Genomic DNA, 10377 nt, shown 5'->3' with positions numbered 1-10377 from the left:
GCAGAACTAACATTCCCTCGATAACGTACATTAGTCCAAACTGCAGGAAGGGACTGCTAAACGTGGCAGCAGGATGACAGTGGAATTACTCACAACAACCATCATTATGGTCATTTTGGTGATTATTTATGGCTGCCAACCATGGTTGGACATACTCAGGAGACGCTGACAGAAGTTACTTCACAGAAAGCCGGTGGCGTGAGTGAGTGGGTTCCTGGTTTATGAGTTGGCTGTGCGAACAGAGATACAGAAATACAAATCCTGCCTCACCTCCTCTTACCACTGTTGATGTGCAATAATTGGAGGGGGGTGGTGGGGTGAGAGATACTGGAAACATCAATAACAATAATATCTCAATCTCAAGCCTATATAATAAAGCCCTCTGCCAGACTGCGCTGTGAACATGACTTGCTTTTGATACAGTTGCAGCTGTGAACCCGCAATTGACACAGGCAGAAACATTCCAAATTGGAATCCTGATACTCCGATGGAACTGGAATCGGAACATCATGGCCAGGATGACAGTGGAATTACTCACAACAACCATCATTATGGCCATTTTGGTGATTATTTATGGTTGCCAACTATTGCCAACTTGGGCAGGGGCGGACGGGAAAACGACTGCGATTTCACGCTGGTGGGCCAATTAAGGCCCGCCCGGCGTGAAGCGGGCGCTACAGCGCTCAGTGCTGCCTGTGTGCGGGGGCGGGGAGGGGGAGGAGGGCGAGTGGGAAACTTGGCGCATGCGCGCGGGTACATACAGGAAAACCTCCCTGAGGCACAGAGCTGCCTCAAGGAGCTGAACATATCAAACATCAAAAATAAAGAATTTAAAAACGTTACAAAACATGACCCCTCATGTGACTCTGTCACTTGAGCAGAGACATGTTATTAATGAAAAGTTAAAATTTTTATTTTATTTTTAATTGCTGTTGGAAACCTCATCCCGCCCGTGGATGAGGTTTCTTAAAAAAATGCAAAGGCCACTTGGCCTTTTCGCCTGCCCGCCAACCATAAGTTTGGACGTGCAGTGAAAAATTACATTTAATTGGTATTTTAAAGGCCTTAATAGGCCTTTTAATTGTTGGTGGGCACGTTCCCGACTCCTGTGCGCACCCACCGACCAAAATATCGCGCGAGTGCGCAATAACGTCAGGATGCTTGCCCAAAGCCATTGCACGTCATTTTATGCTTGTTCAGATTGGGCGTGGGCCCACCCAACAAGGTAAAAATTCTGGCCCATGTAACCATTCAATATTCCATTCCAGCCCAGGCTGCCGCTGCTGCCCCTGTTGAATTTTACAATTCATTTACAATTAAGAGTTCAAAATTTTTAAATTTTAAAATCTCTAGTAACAATTTACTGCATGCAAGAATGAGAGCCAACAGTCTAAAATAGTTCTCTTTCTGCTGGAGAAGCTGCATTAACAATTATAATGTTGCATAAAGGGTATTTATGCTCTAAATATGAGTTGTAACTTTCTGCTGCAAGTTTAATGAGCAGTTAAACTGTAAATCCAGAATGGTCTCAAAATTAACAGGGAGGTTGAGAGCGAGGTGCTGCTTGTGCATGGCAAACAGCAGAATGGAGCAAATTGCTCAGCAAGTCCTGATGATTAGCTATTCATAACGTAGCTCCTTTTTGCCTGAACTTGCTAGCTGATTTATGCATTAGTAACAGAATGCAGCATAAACTCACAATTATTTATCCAGCAAAGTTTAAGACAATATCTTTTGTTAATTGTAGCCTGTAAATTACTGTCAGTATAAGACCCTAAGACTACAGAAATACTCTGTGGCAGTCTGAGCTGCTACTTACCCTCTGTCACAGCTGTATCTAGCCGCTACTCTCAACTGTTACCCCAACTTCTGGTATTTCATTTGTGACAAGTCATGTCACCAATCCCTCCCACCACCTGGTTGCAGTGCCTTCTGGGAGCTGTAGTTTGCTCTCCATCCAGATACTTGCTCTCCTTCCTGGTTTGGGGGTTGATGATACTTGTGGACTAAGCTGGCTTAAGTCATTCAATGGCGTCAATGTAAAATATTGTTTTAAAATTTCCCGGAAAGCTTTCTTTGACCACTGGGAGGTGTATGCCTATACCAGTAGACTCCTGGCTATTCCTGCATGCAGTAAATTGTTGCTAGAAAATTAAAACAATTCAAATAGGGTTGGCAATCCTATTTATTGGGCTGGACAACTTTTGGTTCTTGGCATGAAAATGAACAGTAAGTGAAGCAGTTGAGAGAAATGTGTTAAATTCAGTACATAATTAGCATTTATCTCTCAATGTTTGATCTCTATAAATGATGAGCAATCAGTACAGCAACTTTATTGTGAAGGCATTTTATTAATGTGGCTAAGTAAATGTTTTATCACTTTGTATTGTTTCATGTCAAATCTGAACACAAGTCCCTGAGGTTTTTTTTTTGGTGTATTGGTATTGATGTAGATGCCTGTGTGTGTGAAGGTAGCATGTGTCAATACGACATAATATATTGACAATTTACATCAGAAGATGCTAGTATTATGCACAGTGTTGTACACAATGTTTTTCATTTAATTTGGATATAAATTACATTTATGCATTAGCGTTCAATCCCACCTCCACTGGCCCATCAGCATGACCCTGTCTCTTAACTAACATGGACATGAAACACGGAGTGAGTTTAACATTAATGAAAACCTCCCTCACATCTCATTAGGAGAAGATGCAGGGCCATGTTTAATGAATTATTAAAGTTCCCCATTGGTTTGTGGTAGTTAAAAATTAATTGCATTCATCCCTTCTTGTCATTTGTACCTGATAGAACATCACTTTTATTGATCAAAGATGTGCACTGTCATAATTTATCTTTGTTCAGCATTTGGGATAAGGAGTATTTAGTCTTCATCACACAACTCAATGTTTCTTGTAATTTTTTGAAGAACATCTATCATTAAAGAAATCTACCACTTCAAGGTCTAAGAACTACTATTATGGCATATTTTTAGACTTTTTGAAAATACTCCTCTGAAATAGCATTTTCAAAAAGTCTAAAAAAAGTCTGCAAACAGAGACACGTTAGTCTCTTCGGTAGAGGGTATTTCTCATTGATCACTGCTGTACTCCACTTCTATCAAACACTCCTTGAATGGCCAAATAGCTCACAAGCAATGCATCCATGAAATTCCTCCATATGTGATATCAGCATTTTTGCAAAGTAAAAGTTTGAAGGCTTAACACCCTTATTTTATCTGGTGGCTGTTGAGTGTGGAACAGTTTCGGCCCTCAGTTCTATTACACTATCTTTGATGATTTCCTTCTGAAGTGACACACTGCTGGCATACATGTTACGTGTAAGTTAAAGATTGCTCTGTTACTCTACAACTGTACGCTTTATATATAGGCTACACAGTATTCACTGTTACATTTTTTTTTCACCTTTCCATATAGAATACATAGAATGTGCCATTACATTGTTGTATACACTTGGAAAGGCTTAAGCTGATTGAAAAAAGAACTGATTTTGTTAAAATTAGGTGATGTCCACCATATTTAATAGAGTTCTTCAACAGAGCCACTGAATCAGTAGACAGATGAGGTTCAATGGATACCAGAGGCTATCAGCTAAGATGATGATTCAGTGACTCAGACAGAACTTCACAATGAAATAGAAAACTGTTAGGGTTGGAGAAGGCAGAACATTGATGTAATATAATGGATTAATAGTTATGGTAATGAGATGGTGATGTGTATCATGGTGTAAAAGTGATATCAGTGGTCATGTGCTAGAGACGCTATAGAGCAGATGGAATAGTCTGTGCACAAGAGAGATGCACCTACTTTGTAGCCTATCCTGTACGTGGTGTTCATAGAGGTTTTGAAGTAACATACCTGATCAGACCCGAGTTACTCATGAGTAGAGGGAAACCTTCCCAGTATAGATTGGGCCAAGAGACAAACCGCAAAACATGGTAACAGCAGTGGTGACACCAATCTAACAACAATTTGGTGCCTTTGACAGAATACCCATGGTGAGAAAGTGAAAAAAGACTTGCTTATAGCATGAATCTGGAGGGGTGCACTGAGAGTCAGTGGTGATGTCAGTACCAGTCAAGCAGTCACAGCCCTTTCAGCAGCTGTTCAAAAACCTTGAGGATCCACAGGGAAGCCAGCATTGGGAGTTGCGGAAAAAACACTTCCTAAGGTATCAAGCAGCATTGGGTTTGCATGATAAAGAGCAGGACCACCAGGTTAGTTTATTCCTTGTTGCCAACATTGTCCTCCTGAGACAGGGGTAGAGGAGCCTTCTGCAGACTGAAACTGTCCTAAAGGCATTCAATGCATATTTCGGCCCAAAACGGAATCTTGTAATCGAGTGAGCGCAATTTGATCAGAGATCCGAAAGATGAGGGTAATCTGTTGAATTGTTTCTTACCAACTTGTATAAGTGGTTGCGGGTATGGTGTATTGAAAGATAAAGTTACTCACGACTGCATTGTCGTGGAGTCTGCATTGAAAAACCGACAGATCTTACGTAGACAAATGATGACTTAACACTTGATCAAGCAATTCAATACACCAGGCAGGCTGAATTTAGGGAGCTAAATTGGGCTATAATCTGTCAAGGCTTCAGGTGAGTCTGTTAGTTGGGTAGGCCCAAGGGTGGCAGATGCACCCACTCAAAAGCCCACCAAAATGGGCAAAAGGGCAGAAAACCCTGCAATAGCCATCTTGAGGTGCTAATGCTGCGCTGCTGAAAAGCAGCACAGAGGCAAGATTGCCCACTGGGGGCACAGGGTGTTCCCAATATAGAAAGACAGGACACATTAAGCAGTTCTGTAAGTCTAAAAATATTCAATAAAGGAAGAAGGCAAGAGAACATCTAAGAAGACAATTCATGAAATTGGAAATAACGAAAGCCATGGATTTACAGAATTCCTAGGAGAAGTAAAGGGTCATGAATAAGGCTTCTGTTCAATCACAGTGGCAGTTAAAGGCTTTAATGCTGACTTTAAAATTGACACTGGAGCTGGCGATACAATGCTGGCTCATCATTTGGAATGGCTTAAAACAGTACCCAGCATGCCATCAAATGTATTATTGCAAGATCCGGGTGACACAAGTCTTCCAGTAAAAGGTCAGATAACCACCACCCTTTGCTACAAGTGGTGACATATTGTTGAGTCCCTCTATGCCATCTACAATCAATGCATAGCTTCACTGAGTAGGGATGTATGTGCACAACTGGGTATTTTTATAATGTAGATGATGACGTACAGCGAGACAGCTGGACGCCTTTCATGGAGGAATTTCCAAAGTTGGGTATAGAACAAACGACTTTCCAACCAACAGCAGTTAGTGAAGTTTATTCCTTGAGCGATGGTTCATTCTCCATCACAGCGAGGCCATTCGCTAGATCCTGGGAGGAGATTGAGACTGTGGATCTCTCTGTTCCTTTTGTAGCTAGGCTGGAAGGTGTGGAAACACAAGGCATTGCAGCAGACAGTAACCATCTGCAATAGGACCTCTTGGACCTAGGTTGGCTTTTACCTGAAGAATGTCATGAGAAAGAAGCCATTGCAGTGATCCATTGGGAGATGAGATCCTAAAGACTGGTACACTATTTAAATCTACTGCCCGAGCATATGAAGGCTCTGTTTTTATTTTGAGGAGTCAGCTGCGTTTGCTGTCAATGAGCAGAAGTTGTTTCTTTGTCCCACTGAACCCACCAATAAATTGCATTGTATATCACTGGCTGGCTGCAAAGAGTTGTCCAGGGAGAACAAAATGCTTGATTCCATAGAGAATCGCACTGCCAGAGCATTGGTACAGCCTTACGATAAAAGCAAAGTACTGCGGATGCTGGAAATCTGAAATGAAAACAGAAATGCTGGAAAAACTCAGCAGGTCTGACAGCATGTGTGGAGAGAGAAACAGAGTTAATGTTTCGAGTCTGTATGACTCTTCTTCAGAGCTAAACAGAAGTAGAAGTGTGATGGAATTTATATTGCTTAAGGGGGTGGTGGAGCAGGTGAAGCTGGATAGAAGGCCAGTGATAGATGGAGGTTGAGGACAGATTGACAAACGTGTCATGGACAAAAAGACAAAGGGAATGTTAATGGTAGTGGTAAGGGCTAAAGAAGGTGTTGATAGTGGCATAAAGGTAAGAAAGCAGAATGTGTTAATAGCAGAACAAGGGTCAGCACTCTGAGAAAGAACAACATGGAACAAGTAACAGTTGGACCTTTTGGGGGTAGGGTGGGGGAGGGGGTTGTGGTTATGGAAAAAAGGATAGAAAAGGGGATCAAAAGGGGGATAAAAATGGAATAAAACAATGAATAAATTAATAAAAATAAAAATAAATAAAAAATAAGAAGATTAAAAATAAAAATAAATTTAATTAGGTGGGACAGCCTATTAGTATGGGTGAAAGTAAATTGACCCCCACACTTCAATCTCATCAGAACACCTTCTTTCCATTAAAGTTGTCCTTCAGTGTAGAAGCCAAGGCTAAATTTTCAGAGCTTCTCCAGCTGCAGAGTCATGTACAAGAATTGCTTGATTTAGTTCTGAAGATTCATTCCATGGCTGAATATGATGTTGTCCTATCTTTTTATGCTGACAGTCATCCCATTGCCTACAGCGGAGCAGTCTTGCGCTGAAGCAGGTGTGACAATGTTTCCAGTGCCTACAGAGAGTGAAAGACGCTTCCTAAATGTAGTAGGGAAATCATTTCTTCTTCATTTCCTGCAATTTTGTCATCCCTTCTTGTCATGGGGATTCGTCCAAATCTCAGATGTTGAATAACTTTTTCATCCTCAATGCAGCAGTGAATGATGCAGGAGTGAAATTCTGCATCGGAGTTGAAGATATGTCATCTGGTCAGGCCTTTCCCTGGCGTACTAAGAGGGAGCTGAGTGAATGCTGGTCTAACCTCTTCCTGTTCAAGAGAGTGCAAGTGTCAATGTCCTGACCTCTTCTGTCTCAGAACAGGCTTTCTTTGAAACGGTAATCCATAATCCTCACAGTTTAGCTGTTGTGATCACAGTCCAGTTACCAGCAGTCCTGGAAAGATGCTGTCACATTCCTCCCATGTTTTTGTCTTCCAGAGAAAAGACGAGAGCCCACATGTAACCACAACGTCCTCTCAGAGAGCCAAGAACATTGCAAGAGACTGAAATCCTCATAACATTGACTTGGGGTGGGTGTACGGGGGAGTGGGAGGTATGGGAGGGGTGGCGGGTGGGAAGAGTAGGAGTTGGATAGAGTCTGTAAAAGTAAAGGAGGTTACAGAAGTCCAAAAAAATGTTGTAAATAGTTTAAGAAATAGTTTAACAATGTCATTAAAAAAGTTGACATTATACTTTGCATGGAGGTGTAGTATAATGGGTTGATAGTTATGGTAATGAGAAAGTGTTACATATCATGACCATCAGTGACATCAGCAGCCATGTGCTAGAGACTCTGTAGAGCAGACAGAATAGCCTGTACACAAGAGAGATGTACTTATCTTGTAGCCTACCCTGTACATAGTGTTAATAAAGTAGTTTCGAAGTAACCTACTTGAGTCAGACCCGAGTTAGTCATGGGGAGACGGATGTTGTCCCAGTGTAGGTTAGGCCGTAAGACAAACTACAAAACAGTTAGGATTAAAACAAACTTTTTAGACTGATGTACAGGAGCAAGTAGTGTTCCCTAAAATCTATGCTGGATTCCCAGTTTTTCATTCTATTTTTTCTAATTCTTTCACAAGGTGTGGGTGTTGTTAGGTAGGCCAGTATTTGTTGCCCATCCCTAATTGCCCTTGAGAAGGTGGTGGTGAGCTGCCTTCTTGAACCGCTGCAGCCCGTGTGCTGTAGGTACACCCACAGTGCTGTTACGGAGGGAGTTCCAGGATTTTGACCCAGCAACAGTGATATATTTCCAAGTCAGGATGGTGTGTGACTTGGAGGGGAACTACCAGGCGATGGTGTTCCCATGCATCTGCTGCCCTTGTCCTCCTAGGTGGTAGAGGTCACAGATTTGGGAAGTGCTGCCTGAGGAGCCTTAGTGAGTTGCTGCAGTTCATTCTTATAGATGGTACACACTGCTGCCACTGTCCGTCGGTGATGGAGGCAGTGAATGTTTTGGATGAGGTGCCAATCAAGCGGGCTGCTTTGTCCTGGATGGTGTTGAACTTTTTGAGTATTGTTGGAGCTGCACTCACTCAGGCAGGTGGATGGTATTCCTTGTAGGGGCTTTGGGGAGTCAGGAGGTGAATTACTCGCTGCAGAATTCCCAGCCTCTGACTTTGTAGCCGCAGTATTTATATGACTGGTTCATCTCAGTTTCTTGTCAATGGTAACCCCCCAGGTTGTTGATAATGGAGGATTCAGCGATGAGAGTGCCATTGAATGTCAAGGGGTGATGATTAGATTCTTTTTTGCTGGGGATGGTCATTGGCTGGCACTTGTGTGACGTGAATGTTATTTGCCACTTGTCAGCACAAGCCTGGATATTGTCTGCATTTGGACATGGACTGCTTCAGTATCTGAGGAGTCGCGAATGGTGCTGAACCTTATGAAATCATCAGCGAACATGCCCACTTCTGACCTTATGATGGAAGGAAGGTCATTTATGAAGCAGCTGAAGATGTTTGGGCCGAGGACACTACCCTGAGGAACTCCTGCAGTGATGTCCTGGAGCTGAGATGACTAACATCCAACAACCACAGCCTTCTTCCTTTGGAAGGTAGGTATGACTTCAACCAGTGGAGAGTTTTCCCCCTAATTCCCATTGACTCCAATTTTGCTTAGGGTTCCTTGATGCCACACTCGATCAAATGCTGCCTTGACATTAAGGGCAGTCACTCTCACCTCATCTCTTGATTTCAGCTCTTTTGTCCATGTTTGGCCCAAGGCTGTAATTAGGTCAGGAGCTGAGGGGTCCTGGTGGAACCTAAACTGAGCATCAGTGAGCAGGTTATTGCTGAATAAGTACCACTTGATGACACTGTCGACCACACCTTCCATCACTTTCCTGATGATCAAGAGTTGACTGATGGGCGGTAATTGACTGGGTTGGGTTTGTCCTGCTTTTGATGGACATGCCTGGGCAATCTTCCACATTGCCGGATAGATGCCAGTGTTGTAGTTGTACTGGAACAGCTTGGCTAGGGGCGCAGCAAGTTCTGGCACATGTCTTCATTAATATTGCCGGAATGTTGTCAGGGCCAGTAGCCTTTTCAGTATCCAGTGCCTTTGATTTATAAAGATTTATACATAAAATATATAATATTTATAAATAGATGAGCTGGATTTTGGGATAGAGGAAGGTAGATTGAAATCAGCAGATATAGTTAATTGAGAAAAAACAAACAAAATTGGTGAAGAATATTATAGATTAAGCAGTTGTATTATAACAAAATCTGAGGTAATAAACCAGATCCAAAAATGGCACGTGGGAATAGAATAACGACATCCTGGGGGTTACCATTGACCAGAAACTGAATGGGACAAGCCATATAAATACTTTGGCTACAAGAGCAGGTCAGAGGATAGGAATCATGCGACGAGTAACTCACCTCCTGACTCCCCAAGCCTGTCCACCATCTACAAGGCACAAGTCAGGAGTGTGATGGAATACTCTCCACTTGCCTGGATGAGTGCAGCTCCAACAACACTCAAGCAGCTTGACACGATCCAGGGCAAAGCAGCCCCCTTGATTGGCACCCCATCCACAAACATTCACTTCCTCCAGCACCAATGCACAGTGGCAGCAGTGTGTACCATCTACAAGATGCACTTCAGAAATTCATCGAGACTGCTCAGACAGCAACTTCCAAACCCACTACCGTTACCATTCAGAAGGATAAGGGCAGCAGATACATGGGAACACTACCATCTGGAAATTCCCCTCCAAGTCACTCACCATCCTGACTTGGAAATATATTGCCGTTCCTTCACTGTCGCTGGATCAAAATCCTGGAACTCCCTCCCTAACAGCACTGTGGATGTACCTACACCACATGGACTGCAGCTGTTCAAGAAGGCAGCTCATCACCATCTTCTCAAGGGCAATTAGGGATGGGCAATATATTCTGGCCCAGCCAGCGAAACTCACATCCTTTAAATGAATAAAAAATATATAAATGGTGATACACCCCAGTGTGTAGATAGATGAATGGATGGATCCAGGTACATAAGTCATTAAAAGGAGCAAAAAGTGATCAGGAGTTATGGAATATGAAAGTAGTTTACAGAACCCTGGTCTGATCTCATTTGGATTTGAGAAACTTACATGGAATTTCATGGAACACACTGCATAGCAACAAGCCATTCAGCCAACTGGTCCTTGCTCATGGTTATGCTCCACACATGCCTCCTCCTGCTCCTCTTCCTTTAATGCTATC

The sequence above is a fragment of the Carcharodon carcharias genome, chromosome 22 (assembly GCF_017639515.1).
Source record: "Carcharodon carcharias isolate sCarCar2 chromosome 22, sCarCar2.pri, whole genome shotgun sequence".
Classification (NCBI taxonomy): domain Eukaryota; kingdom Metazoa; phylum Chordata; class Chondrichthyes; order Lamniformes; family Lamnidae; genus Carcharodon; species Carcharodon carcharias.
Note: the sequence above shows the minus strand (reverse complement) of the source record.